Genomic DNA, 13,719 nt, shown 5'->3' with positions numbered 1-13,719 from the left:
TTTTTTGCTATAGGGCATGTACACTCACCAGAAAGACAGAGAGAAAGAGAGACAGAAAGTGAGCAATCACCACCCCCCCAGGGGAGATGGCCACGCCTCAATCCCTTCTCCTTCATTCTCCTCTCGGGATCTTGGGCATGCATGCACACGTGCCCTGCGTGAGTTTAAGCCACCAGTCTGGGACTTGAACTGTGGTCAACTACATGGGAGTCCAGCGACGTTGCCATTACGCCAACTGCTGGTCCTGCAGAGACCTTCTTGAATATGCTGGGCATGTATGTGCTCATGATTTGGGTCTGGCTGAGGCTGAGTGGATTGTGGGTTTGAGGCCCTGTTGGGGCACTATCTCTCTCACTCATGGAAGAAATAAAGCTTAAAAATGAAAATGAAACATTTTGCTATTTAAAAAATCTCCATTTTTTGCCTATTACCTATGAAAGAGAAAAGTAATGATAATACCCAATGTTGACCTGGCATGAGGGAATAAGCATTTTGAAATATGACTTTTGTGGGGCCAGCAGGTGGTGTGGTGGTTAAAGTGCTGGACTTCCACATGGCCGACCATGGTTCCAGTCCCACACCTGGTGGCTTGAAAATCACAGTGTGTGTGTGTGTGTGTGTGTGTGTGTGTGTGTGTGTGTACATGTCCAAATTCCCAGGAGGAGAATGTAGGAGAAGGATTGTGACATGGCCATCACCCCAGGGATTGATTTTTAGTTTCCATCTCTCTGTTTCTCTCCAGTGAGTGCATGCACCCTATGGCAAAAAAACTTTAAAATTTTGTATTTCTGTTTATTTTAATTTCTTTTATACATCCAATGTCTGCTATTTAGCTTACAAAGTGAATATTCCAACATGTGTACATTTCTTTTTTTATGTGCCCCAAATATTTTATTTATTTATTTATTAACTGCATTGTTACAATTGCAGAAATTGATCCCAAGGAAATAATGAGATATGTTGTACATAAGAAAAGTCCTACAATATCTTTTTGTGATGTTAAAAATTTAGAAACCATCTGGATGTTTTAACAGTATTCACTTGATTAATTATTAATCAATTATTAAATATCCATAAATGAATTACAGTACATATGTAGGACTACTATTTGGCTATTATAAAAAATGTTCTAGAAGAATGACTTGATGTCTATGATGCATCACTAAGTGAAGACAGGAGACAAATCAATGTGTGTTGAGTAATAATATTTTGTTTTATAGAAAGACAGGAAGGAAGTAAACATGTTAATGAGAGTTATTTCTGGATGGTGAGGCTGCGTATGCTTTTACTGTTTTTTTTTTTTTCCAAATTTTTATCCCTCCCTCTTTTTTTGCATTAAGGAAGCATTATAAAAATTGCCATTAAACTGTAAATTCTCAGACCAGCTGATGGTGTGGTGGCTAACGTGGCTGGATCTCTCATGGCAGATTGCACTGTTTGAGTCCTGGACCTGGTGTCTTGAAAGACACACCAGGAGCATGTTTAGGTGTGCCCAATATCCTGAGAGGAGAATGGAGGAGAGTGGCCTGTGGTGTGGCCATCTCTCCTGGAGGATGCTTTCTCACTTTCCTCTCTCTCTCTCACTCTCTTTCTCTTTCTCTCTATCTGTCTCTGGTGAGTTCACATGCCCTATAGCAAATTTTAAAATATATAAATTCTTAGGCTAGCTCTGTAACTTAGTGGTTAAGGCAACTCTGCAGTCTAAGTTCTTGACCCAGCAACTTGAAAATCATGCTGGGAGCATGTGCCCAAAAATCTGAATGGTGGAAGAAATGGAGAAGGGATTATGGTGTGACCATTCCTCATGGTATGGGCGGGGGGGTGCTTTCTCTTCTTCCCACTTTTTGTCTCTCTTTCCTTCTGGTGAGTGCATGTGCCTTCTAGCACACAAAAAAGTAAATTCTTTTGGTTTGTTCTCTTGTCTACAAAGGCAACTGAGTGAGGACAAGTAGCCTGTGTTAGGTAATAGTTTGGCACTAGGTCCAGCCTGTAGCTTACCAGCCTTATAATAAATTCCCATAAGCACTAGCAGGAGCTTGTCAGGTTGTGGTAGTTTAAATGGGAAAATTGCTGGGACAATTACCTTACCCCATCCTGCAACATAAAGACAAGTGCTTTCTCTGACATTTCTTTTCAACCTCCAATGGCCACTGAATGTCACTGTGGTTCCAAGGAAATGCAACGAAGATAAGACTACTTAGGTTTCTGCAATGCCTGAGGAGACGGGGGCAGGAAAAAATAAATAGGCAGATCAACCCAAAATTCTCTAGAGACCTGCACAATGCCTACAATCTCCTATTTTTCTAACAATACATTTGGGCTGATAAATTAGCAATAGAATAAAGTGCTTGAGTCAACTCTTCTCAGACTTAGAAGATTTTCTATGCCTCATATATTAAGTTTTGAAAGCCTTAGGTTGTGATCCTGGTTCTGCTAAATCTTGGTTAGATTCCTTCAACAGGCAGAGATGGAAGACAGCCTCAGGAGGCAGAAAGGGGTGATCCAATAGAATATGGATAGGCAGACTAAGCACCTGCCCCAGTAAACAGGGGCACATATTAGTTACTCAGAAAATGTTGGAATGACTTCCCTGACTACTACTCCTTCAGTCAAGAATAGGTGCTTCTCCTTTATGATGTCACTGTAATATACAATACTTGTTCTTACTTCTAAGTGACAATTATTCATTTACATATTGGCTGGATACTTGAAGCGAAGGACTGTGTCTTTGGATACAGTCCTTAGCTCTTAGTGCAAAAGAGGCTGACCCAATCCACCATCCATCCAAGGGAACATGTTAACCAGATCCCTTCCCTTCCCTTCATTTCCTTTCCTTTCCTTTCTTTTCTCTTCTCCTCTCCTCTCCTCTCCTCTCCTCTCCTCTCCTCTCCTCTCCTCTCCTCTCTCCTCTCTCCTTTATTTTCAAGTTTATTTATTTCTTCCATGAAAGAGAGAGATAGGCACACACAAAAAGGTAGATACCCCAGTGCAGTCTTCATGCCACAATCTACCTCCAGCCTCAGCCAGCCCAGGTGACCAGCATGTTCTTGTGCACCTGGTACTTACAAGGTTTCAGGACACAAACATGAGACCTTCCTTTATGGATCTAGCATTGAAAAGCATTGCATTACTGCTATCTGGCAGCATTCCTTTCTTTTGTCAACATGAGATTAGTTACAAGTTTGAAGAAACTGGAATTGGGGTAGTGACAGTGATGAGAAGACCAGGAGTAAGGAAGTCTAGTGAGGCTAAGCAGCTCAAAGTAAGTGAAGGCAAATATATCTCATTGGTGGGATGGCTGGAGAGAGAGACTGAGAATAGTAGATATGTCACGGGGGGCAGGTTGATGAAGTTGTGTGTGATACAAATATTTCCTCCATCTTCCCTGTGCAATATTCAGTATAGGGCCAGCAGGTGGTATGGTGGTTAAGGTGCTGGGTACCTACATGGCTGGCTACAGTTCAGTCTTGGACCTCGTGGTTTGCTTTCTCACTTTCTCTCTCTCTTTCTCTGGTAAGCACATGTGCCTTATAGCAAATTAAAAAAATAATAAAAATAAAATTAAATATAATAATTTTTAAAACTTTCAGTATAATCTTCAATGCCTTATCAGTATATTTTCTTTTGGGAATTGGTGCTGAAATGTCAAAGTTGGTGGGTAAAAGAATATGTTGCCCATGGGTAATAGCCAATACATGGCTGCAGTAGCCCAGTGCACATGTCTTTCAGTTCCACGCTCTTACCAAGAAAGTAGATATGTCCTATTTACATAGGTCTGCCATAATTAGCTATGCTCATATCTGACAGCTTCAGAGACCAAATGTGACTCTATTGTAAAGTCATGTATGTAGAGGAAGTGGCTACATATGTGATACTAGATTTTCTTTCTTTAGCTGGTTACTTTAATTTATTCATTAGTTTTTTGGGAAAGGGGCAGGAGAAGGGGGGAATAGACATAGAGAGATTTACCATGAACTGTAAATCCTTTTGGTCCCTGCTATGATTTGAATGTGTCCTTCAATATCCATTTGTTGTAAACTCAATCCCCAATGCAACAATCCCATTGACAGGTGGGGCCTAATGGGAGGTGGATAGGTCATGAGGGCTCCACCCTCCTAAATGGATTAATGCTGATTATAAAAGGGCTTGAGTCAGTTCCTTTGTTCTCTCTTTTGTGGATATTCTCTTGCCCTTCTGCCTTCTGTAGGGGACCTTCTTAGTCCTCACCAGATTCGGGACCTTCAACTTCCTAGTCTCCAGAACTGTAAGAAAATAAATCTCTATTCTTCATAAATTACTCAATCTCAGCTATTCTGTTATAGCAACACAAAATTGTCCAAAGTTTCTGGACACTCCCTTATCTACTCTTCAGATCATCCTGTTTCCTCTCTGAACCATTCTCACTCTGTTCTGTTTTCCCCTCCCCAGGGACCTGCTTTCTGTTATACTTCTAGGTCATGTCTTTTTCTGAGTTTCAGACTTACATAGTCATGATTCTATTTGACTTCTCTCTTTGGGTGGTTAGTAGGCATCTAAAATTTATCATGCCCAGTCCCATAGAAGAGAAGTTGCAGATTAAAGAAATTGTAGTTTGAATAGTCATTACATAAAAATATATCTACAAAGGTCTTTCAGGCTAAATACAGTCCATCATCAACTTAAAAAAAATAGATATATCTCTGTAATTCAATTTAGATGTCAGTGCTAGGAAGCCTGATCTTTGTAAGGAGGTTTCAGAATGTACTTTTAAAAATATACAATTTTTTGGAGAGGTTTTGCTATAGGGTACATGTGCTCACCAGAAAGACAGAGAGAGAGAGACAGAAAGTGAGAAATCATCCCCCAGGGAGGATGGCCATGCTGCAGTCCCTTCTCCTCCATTCTCCTCTTGGGGTCCTGGACACAAATGCACACACGCCCAGCATGAGTTTAAGCCGCTGGGTCTGGGACTCGAACTGTGGTCGACTACATGGGAGCCATTATGCCATCTGCTGGTCCTTAAAAATTACAACTTTTTATCTAAGTAGGAATCAGAAAAAACAAACAAACAAACAAACAAAAAAACACACTATCTGTGCTTACTTGTTTCTTTTAATTCTTGCTATTTTATATTATGCTATTTGTTTCGACAAAGTTGTTTCTTTTAAAAAAAATTGAGCTTGTCCAAAACAAGTCCTGATCATCCCTGTAAACTTGATCCTTGTATCATTTTCTCCATCTCAGTTAATGGGCAATTTCATCCTTCTAATTGGTCAGTCTTAGAGCCAGGTAAACATTGGCAACTTCTCTTACAACCTTCATCCAATTCATCAGGAAGGTCCTTTGGCTATAGTTCAAAATACATTCAGAAGTTGACCTCTTCTTACCACCTCTACTGCTACCACTCTGGTCCAAGCCATCATACTGCCTCTCACCTGGACTATTGCAATAGGCTCGTTCTTTCTTTTTCTTTCTTTCTTTCTTTCTTTCTTTCTTTCTTTCTTTCTTTCTTTCTTTCGTTCGTTCGTTCGTTCGTTCGTTCGTTCTTTCTTTCTTTCTTTTTTTTCTTTTTCTTTTTTTTTAGAGGCTTTTGCTATTGTGCGTGTGTGCTCACTGGAGAGTCAGAGAGACAGAAAGCGAGAAATCACCCCCCAGGAGGGATGGTCATGCCACAGTCCCTTTTCCTCTCGGGATTTTGGGCATGCATGCACATGTGCCTGGCAAGAGTTTCAAGCTGCCGGGTCTGGAGCTTAAACTGTGGTCAACCATGTAGGAGTCCGGCACCTTAACCACTATGCCACCTGTTGGCCCCATGCTAGGCTTCCTAGTGTCCACCCCCCCACTCCTATACTTGTCTTCTACAGTCTATTCTTTTTTTTACTTTTTTGCTATAGGGCATGTACACTCACATTCAAAGGTCTCTACTTAAATGCCAATCACAACAGCTTTTGTGTGAATAATTTCTTTGGTGATGTGATCTCAGTAAGCAAGAGTTGAAGGACAAAAGGAGTGAAACAGGAAAGGAAGGAGAGTTAATGTAAGGGTCAGTTGTCAGAAGTTCTGTGCACTCATTAGAAAGAGAGAGAGAGTGAGAGAGAGAGAGGAGAGAGATAGAACCCCCCCCACACACACACACCCATGAGCATTGTCACATTGTAATCACTTCTCCTCCATTTCTCCATCTCATTGGGATTTGGGGCATGGGCATGAATGCACATGGCATATTTTTCAAGCTACCTGGGCCATGTGGAAACCAGCTCCCTTAGCCACTAGGCTATGGGGCTGGTCTGACTTTATTTTTGATATTTGTATGGTTATTTCTGATTTAGATGTAAGATTGCATATCTTTGTAGGGTATAGTGTGGTTTTCAAAGCACATACAGTGTGTAGTAATCAAATCAAGGAAATAAACGTACTCATCTAATTCAACATTGCATTATTTTGTTCACATTCAATACTAGTTCTACTTGTTCTAGTTCTTATTTTTTTGAAAGTATATATTGAATTGCTAGGGACATTGTTTATTCTGCAGTGGTACACTGTTCCATAACTAATTCCACCACTTTATATGCATTCTAGTGTCTGTTAATCATTTTTTTCTGAACCCCCTTCTCCCATGTGCTGCTTCTGATATCTGCCATTACTCTGTCTACTTCTATGCCACTGAGTCCTTCAGTTTCTGCCATAGAGTGTGGACATTTGGTATTTCCTTTCCTTTCCTTTCTTTTCTCTTCTCCTCTCCTCTCCTCTCCTCTCCTCTCCTCTCCTCTCCTCTCCTCTCCTCTCTCCTCTCTCCTTTATTTTCAAGTTTATTTATTTCTTCCATGAAAGAGAGAGATAGGCACACACAAAAAGGTAGATACCCCAGTGCAGTCTTCATGCCACAATCTACCTCCAGCCTCAGCCAGCCCAGGTGACCAGCATGTTCTTGTGCACCTGGTACTTACAAGGTTTCAGGACACAAACATGAGACCTTCCTTTATGGATCTAGCATTGAAAAGCATTGCATTACTGCTATCTGGCAGCATTCCTTTCTTTTGTCAACATGAGATTAGTTACAAGTTTGAAGAAACTGGAATTGGGGTAGTGACAGTGATGAGAAGACCAGGAGTAAGGAAGTCTAGTGAGGCTAAGCAGCTCAAAGTAAGTGAAGGCAAATATATCTCATTGGTGGGATGGCTGGAGAGAGAGACTGAGAATAGTAGATATGTCACGGGGGGCAGGTTGATGAAGTTGTGTGTGATACAAATATTTCCTCCATCTTCCCTGTGCAATATTCAGTATAGGGCCAGCAGGTGGTATGGTGGTTAAGGTGCTGGGTACCTACATGGCTGGCTACAGTTCAGTCTTGGACCTCGTGGTTTGCTTTCTCACTTTCTCTCTCTCTTTCTCTGGTAAGCACATGTGCCTTATAGCAAATTAAAAAAATAATAAAAATAAAATTAAATATAATAATTTTTAAAACTTTCAGTATAATCTTCAATGCCTTATCAGTATATTTTCTTTTGGGAATTGGTGCTGAAATGTCAAAGTTGGTGGGTAAAAGAATATGTTGCCCATGGGTAATAGCCAATACATGGCTGCAGTAGCCCAGTGCACATGTCTTTCAGTTCCACGCTCTTACCAAGAAAGTAGATATGTCCTATTTACATAGGTCTGCCATAATTAGCTATGCTCATATCTGACAGCTTCAGAGACCAAATGTGACTCTATTGTAAAGTCATGTATGTAGAGGAAGTGGCTACATATGTGATACTAGATCCTCTTTCTTTAGCTGGTTACTTTAATTTATTCATTAGTTTTTTGGGAAAGGGGCAGGAGAAGGGGGGAATAGACATAGAGAGATTTACCATGAACTGTAAATCCTTTTGGTCCCTGCTATGATTTGAATGTGTCCTTCAATATCCATTTGTTGTAAACTCAATCCCCAATGCAACAATCCCATTGACAGGTGGGGCCTAATGGGAGGTGGATAGGTCATGAGGGCTCCACCCTCCTAAATGGATTAATGCTGATTATAAAAGGGCTTGAGTCAGTTCCTTTGTTCTCTCTTTTGTGGATATTCTCTTGCCCTTCTGCCTTCTGTAGGGGACCTTCTTAGTCCTCACCAGATTCGGGACCTTCAACTTCCTAGTCTCCAGAACTGTAAGAAAATAAATCTCTATTCTTCATAAATTACTCAATCTCAGCTATTCTGTTATAGCAACACAAAATTGTCCAAAGTTTCTGGACACTCCCTTATCTACTCTTCAGATCATCCTGTTTCCTCTCTGAACCATTCTCACTCTGTTCTGTTTTCCCCTCCCCAGGGACCTGCTTTCTGTTATACTTCTAGGTCATGTCTTTTTCTGAGTTTCAGACTTACATAGTCATGATTCTATTTGACTTCTCTCTTTGGGTGGTTAGTAGGCATCTAAAATTTATCATGCCCAGTCCCATAGAAGAGAAGTTGCAGATTAAAGAAATTGTAGTTTGAATAGTCATTACATAAAAATATATCTACAAAGGTCTTTCAGGCTAAATACAGTAGATCATCAACTTAAAAAAAATAGATATATCTCTGTAATTCAATTTAGATGTCAGTGCTAGGAAGCCTGATCTTTGTAAGGAGGTTTCAGAATGTACTTTTAAAAATATACAATTTTTTGGAGAGGTTTTGCTATAGGGTACATGTGCTCACCAGAAAGACAGAGAGAGAGAGACAGAAAGTGAGAAATCATCCCCCAGGGAGGATGGCCATGCTGCAGTCCCTTCTCCTCCATTCTCCTCTTGGGGTCCTGGACACAAATGCACACACGCCCAGCATGAGTTTAAGCCGCTGGGTCTGGGACTCGAACTGTGGTCGACTACATGGGAGCCATTATGCCATCTGCTGGTCCTTAAAAATTACAACTTTTTATCTAAGTAGGAATCAGAAAAAACAAACAAACAAACAAACAAAAAAACACACTATCTGTGCTTACTTGTTTCTTTTAATTCTTGCTATTTTATATTATGCTATTTGTTTCGACAAAGTTGTTTCTTTTAAAAAAAATTGAGCTTGTCCAAAACAAGTCCTGATCATCCCTGTAAACTTGATCCTTGTATCATTTTCTCCATCTCAGTTAATGGGCAATTTCATCCTTCTAATTGGTCAGTCTTAGAGCCAGGTAAACATTGGCAACTTCTCTTACAACCTTCATCCAATTCATCAGGAAGGTCCTTTGGCTATAGTTCAAAATACATTCAGAAGTTGACCTCTTCTTACCACCTCTACTGCTACCACTCTGGTCCAAGCCATCATACTGCCTCTCACCTGGACTATTGCAATAGGCTCGTTCTTTCTTTTTCTTTCTTTCTTTCTTTCTTTCTTTCTTTCTTTCTTTCTTTCTTTCTTTCGTTCGTTCGTTCGTTCGTTCGTTCGTTCTTTCTTTCTTTCTTTTTTTTCTTTTTCTTTTTTTTTAGAGGCTTTTGCTATTGTGCGTGTGTGCTCACTGGAGAGTCAGAGAGACAGAAAGCGAGAAATCACCCCCCAGGAGGGATGGTCATGCCACAGTCCCTTTTCCTCTCGGGATTTTGGGCATGCATGCACATGTGCCTGGCAAGAGTTTCAAGCTGCCGGGTCTGGAGCTTAAACTGTGGTCAACCATGTAGGAGTCCGGCACCTTAACCACTATGCCACCTGTTGGCCCCATGCTAGGCTTCCTAGTGTCCACCCCCCCACTCCTATACTTGTCTTCTACAGTCTATTCTTTTTTTTACTTTTTTGCTATAGGGCATGTACACTCACATTCAAAGGTCTCTACTTAAATGCCAATCACAACAGCTTTTGTGTGAATAATTTCTTTGGTGATGTGATCTCAGTAAGCAAGAGTTGAAGGACAAAAGGAGTGAAACAGGAAAGGAAGGAGAGTTAATGTAAGGGTCAGTTGTCAGAAGTTCTGTGCACTCATTAGAAAGAGAGAGAGAGTGAGAGAGAGAGAGGAGAGAGATAGAACCCCCCCCACACACACACACCCATGAGCATTGTCACATTGTAATCACTTCTCCTCCATTTCTCCATCTCATTGGGATTTGGGGCATGGGCATGAATGCACATGGCATATTTTTCAAGCTACCTGGGCCATGTGGAAACCAGCTCCCTTAGCCACTAGGCTATGGGGCTGGTCTGACTTTATTTTTGATATTTGTATGGTTATTTCTGATTTAGATGTAAGATTGCATATCTTTGTAGGGTATAGTGTGGTTTTCAAAGCACATACAGTGTGTAGTAATCAAATCAAGGAAATAAACGTACTCATCTAATTCAACATTGCATTATTTTGTTCACATTCAATACTAGTTCTACTTGTTCTAGTTCTTATTTTTTTGAAAGTATATATTGAATTGCTAGGGACATTGTTTATTCTGCAGTGGTACACTGTTCCATAACTAATTCCACCACTTTATATGCATTCTAGTGTCTGTTAATCATTTTTTTCTGAACCCCCTTCTCCCATGTGCTGCTTCTGATATCTGCCATTACTCTGTCTACTTCTATGCCACTGAGTCCTTCAGTTTCTGCCATAGAGTGTGGACATTTGGTATATGTTAAACGGGGATATACAGAATTTTTTAAAAGAAATAATTATTTATTTGATTTTATTAATTATTAATATTATTTTAATTTGGTATAGGGCACATGTGTTCAGCAGAGAGAGAGAGAGGGAAAGTGAGACAACAAGCCACCAAGTCCAGGACTTGAACCTCAGTCAACCATGTGGGAGTCCAGTGCCTCAACCACAATGCCATCTGGTGCCCCCCAGTATTTTGTCTTTTATAGCCTAGTTTCATATAGCCTAGTTTCATTTAGCAGCATGTCATTTAAATTCTTCCACTTTGTGTCAAATAACTGAATATTTTCTTTATGGCTGGGCAGGATTCCAATGTGTATATTTAATCCATTCTTCAGTTTTTCTTGGGCACTTAGACTGATTCTATGTCTTAGGTAATGTGAATAGTGTTGCAATAAAAATGGATGTGCAAATGACAGTTGCTCATTTTTAAATTGGATTATTTTGCTTATTTATTTATTTATTTATTTATTTGTTTATTTATTTTTACCAGGGAGCAGTTTGAGTTCCTTATATATTCCGGTTAGCAATGCCTTATCTGAAGTATAGTTTGCAAATATTTTCTCCCATTCTGAGAATTCTAGCTTTATTGTTTCCTTTACATTAAGAAAGCTTTTTAGCTTGATGTAATCCCAACTTGTTTATTTTTGGTGTTGTTGCCTGTGTTTTAGGGGATCTTATTTAATAAATCTTTGCTTACTCCTCTTGGATGTTTCCCCTATTTTCCTCAAGTTAGCTTTACAGTTTTGAGCTTTGAGTCTTTAATCCATTTTGAGTTAAGTTTTGTAAGTGATGAGAGATGAATGTTTAATTTCACTTTTCTACAAGTGGATATCCATTTTTCACAGCACTATTTATTGAAAAAACTGTATTTTCTCCACTGGATACTCTTGTACTCTTTGTTAAAAATCAGTTGACTGTACGTTGGGTTTATTTCTGGATTCTCTATTCCGTTTTTTTCCCCCAAGCCAAACTGTATCGAGCTTTATTGAAGATACTTTTTAAAATTAATTAATTAATTAATTATTTATATACATTCAATGACATTGTTTAGCTCATGAAGTGAACATTTCAATATGTGAACATTTCTCCCCACTTAAAATATACCGAGTGTCTGCACTCTATGATCAAAACTGATTGACTAAAAGATATACAAACACAAGAGATGAGTATGAATGTCAGATGTGGTGTGTGTGGAGGAGAGGGGCCTAGGGAAGGACATTTGGAAGAGGGATACAGAGGCAGAGCATTGACGGGACGGGGAGGTGTGGTGCAATCTGTTAAAGATACTTTTCATAAACAATCATAGTATTTCAGGCAGAACATGGACAGACAATCATTAACAGTTTACAACACCTTTCGAATTCCTTTCTTTAATGGACTACCAAAATCAGAAAGTCACTATAAAACCCAAAGAAGTCTTTATTTGATACTCTGAACAGGGAAAGTTTAGAGTGAGGGTTGACATTTCACATTTAGCATATTGTTTAACAACTTTTCAGGAGCCGACCCTGACTTTCGGGAAATGAAAATGGCAGAATTATCAACCTGAAAATCCAACAGTACAGAAAAGGAACTGCTGCTCTTTTGAAGGACGCCATCTCAATGTCATTGGAAAGTCCGGATTGCCCGATACACTGGAATAACCAATTTTCTGTGGTCAGGTCCTCACAGGTCTCTGGTTAAAGGGAGTTAAGTCTATGCTAAAGGTGGAGAGAGAGGACATAAAAGCAAATGTTGAGTTTTCCACACCATAAGGCATCTATGCCAAGGTGGCTATCTGTGTCAACATCAGAGAATCCCTCCTCTTGGGAGCTGAGAGGAATTCTCTCAAAACTAGAAGGGAAAGATGTTGTCCAAATCAACCCAGCTTCAGAGACATTCTATTAGTGATGAATGCCCCTTCACCAAAAAACAATGAAGTATTCTGTGTGCTAACAACATAGCTTAAAAAAAAAGTAAAACAAAATTCTGAATTTTTATAAAACTTGATAAAAATAGTATTTCAAGCTGTACAGTCACCAGAAGTACACAGTTATCAAAAATGTACGCACTTCACTTGACATCTCCAGCACCTGCAGCTTTCTGTGCCTGGTCTATGTTGGCATCTCCATTTTCTGCAGGGTTGTTCCCATCCTTGCCAGCATCAGCTTTTCCCTTTTTTCTTCTGGGTACCTTCTCTCCCTTTGCAGGGGCCTTTTAAGGCTTGGGCTCTGGCTTTGGAGGAGCAGGTTTTGCAGACAGCCTTGCAGATCTTCTTTGTGGGTCTCATCCTTTACCTTGTATTTATCTCTATTAGCACACACTTCAGTTTTTTTCTTGGGCGTGGTGGTGATGACTGCTGGACATAGGCACTGGACTGGACGCAGGGGATACAGTGGCACGCAGGCTTTGGTCTGTCCAGGGGTCGCTCTTGCCTCTTCTTTACACTGCTCCTCTCTATTCTGTTTTATTGGTCTGTGTGTGTGTGTGTGTGTGTGTGTGTGTGTGTATGTGTGTGGGTGTGCCAATACCATGCTGTTCTGCTTGTTATGGATTTAAAATATGTTTTTGAGTCAGAGGACTCAAGTTTTTTCTTTTTGCACAGTATTGTTTGGGTGATACAAGATTTTTTTTGTGTGTGTGTGGTTCCAGACAAATTTTATTATTATTTTTTCTATTTCTGTGAAGAATATCACTGATATTTTTGGTTGTAATTGTATTGAATTTATAGATCACTTTGGAAGTTGTTGAAAATTTTAACTTATTTTGATTCTTCCAATCCAGGAACAAGGGACACCTTTCCTTTGTGTCCTTTTCAATTTCTTTATGCAGTTTATTGTAAATTTTACAATAGAGAACTTTCACTTCCTTGGTTAGATTTATTTCCAGAAATTTTAATTTTTGTGGTTATTGTAAATAGGGTTGCTTTCTTCATTTCTATCTTCATCTGTTCATTGTTAGTACACAAAAACACTACAGATTGACTTTTTTTTAATTTCTTTTTTTAATTTTATTTTATTAATTCACTTCACACCATCACAACACACAAATGAATTTTCCATCCAAAATACACTGTGCATTGGCTCAATCAAGCACATCCACATACATGTTCTCAGCAAATAATTTTCCAATTCTTATGTCCTGCATACCTTGCCTTTTGTTTTGC

Source organism: Tupaia chinensis, unplaced genomic scaffold (assembly GCF_000334495.1).
Source record: "Tupaia chinensis unplaced genomic scaffold, TupChi_1.0 Scaffold143572_1, whole genome shotgun sequence".
NCBI lineage: Eukaryota > Metazoa > Chordata > Mammalia > Scandentia > Tupaiidae > Tupaia > Tupaia belangeri.
This window is presented reverse-complemented; position numbering follows the sequence as displayed.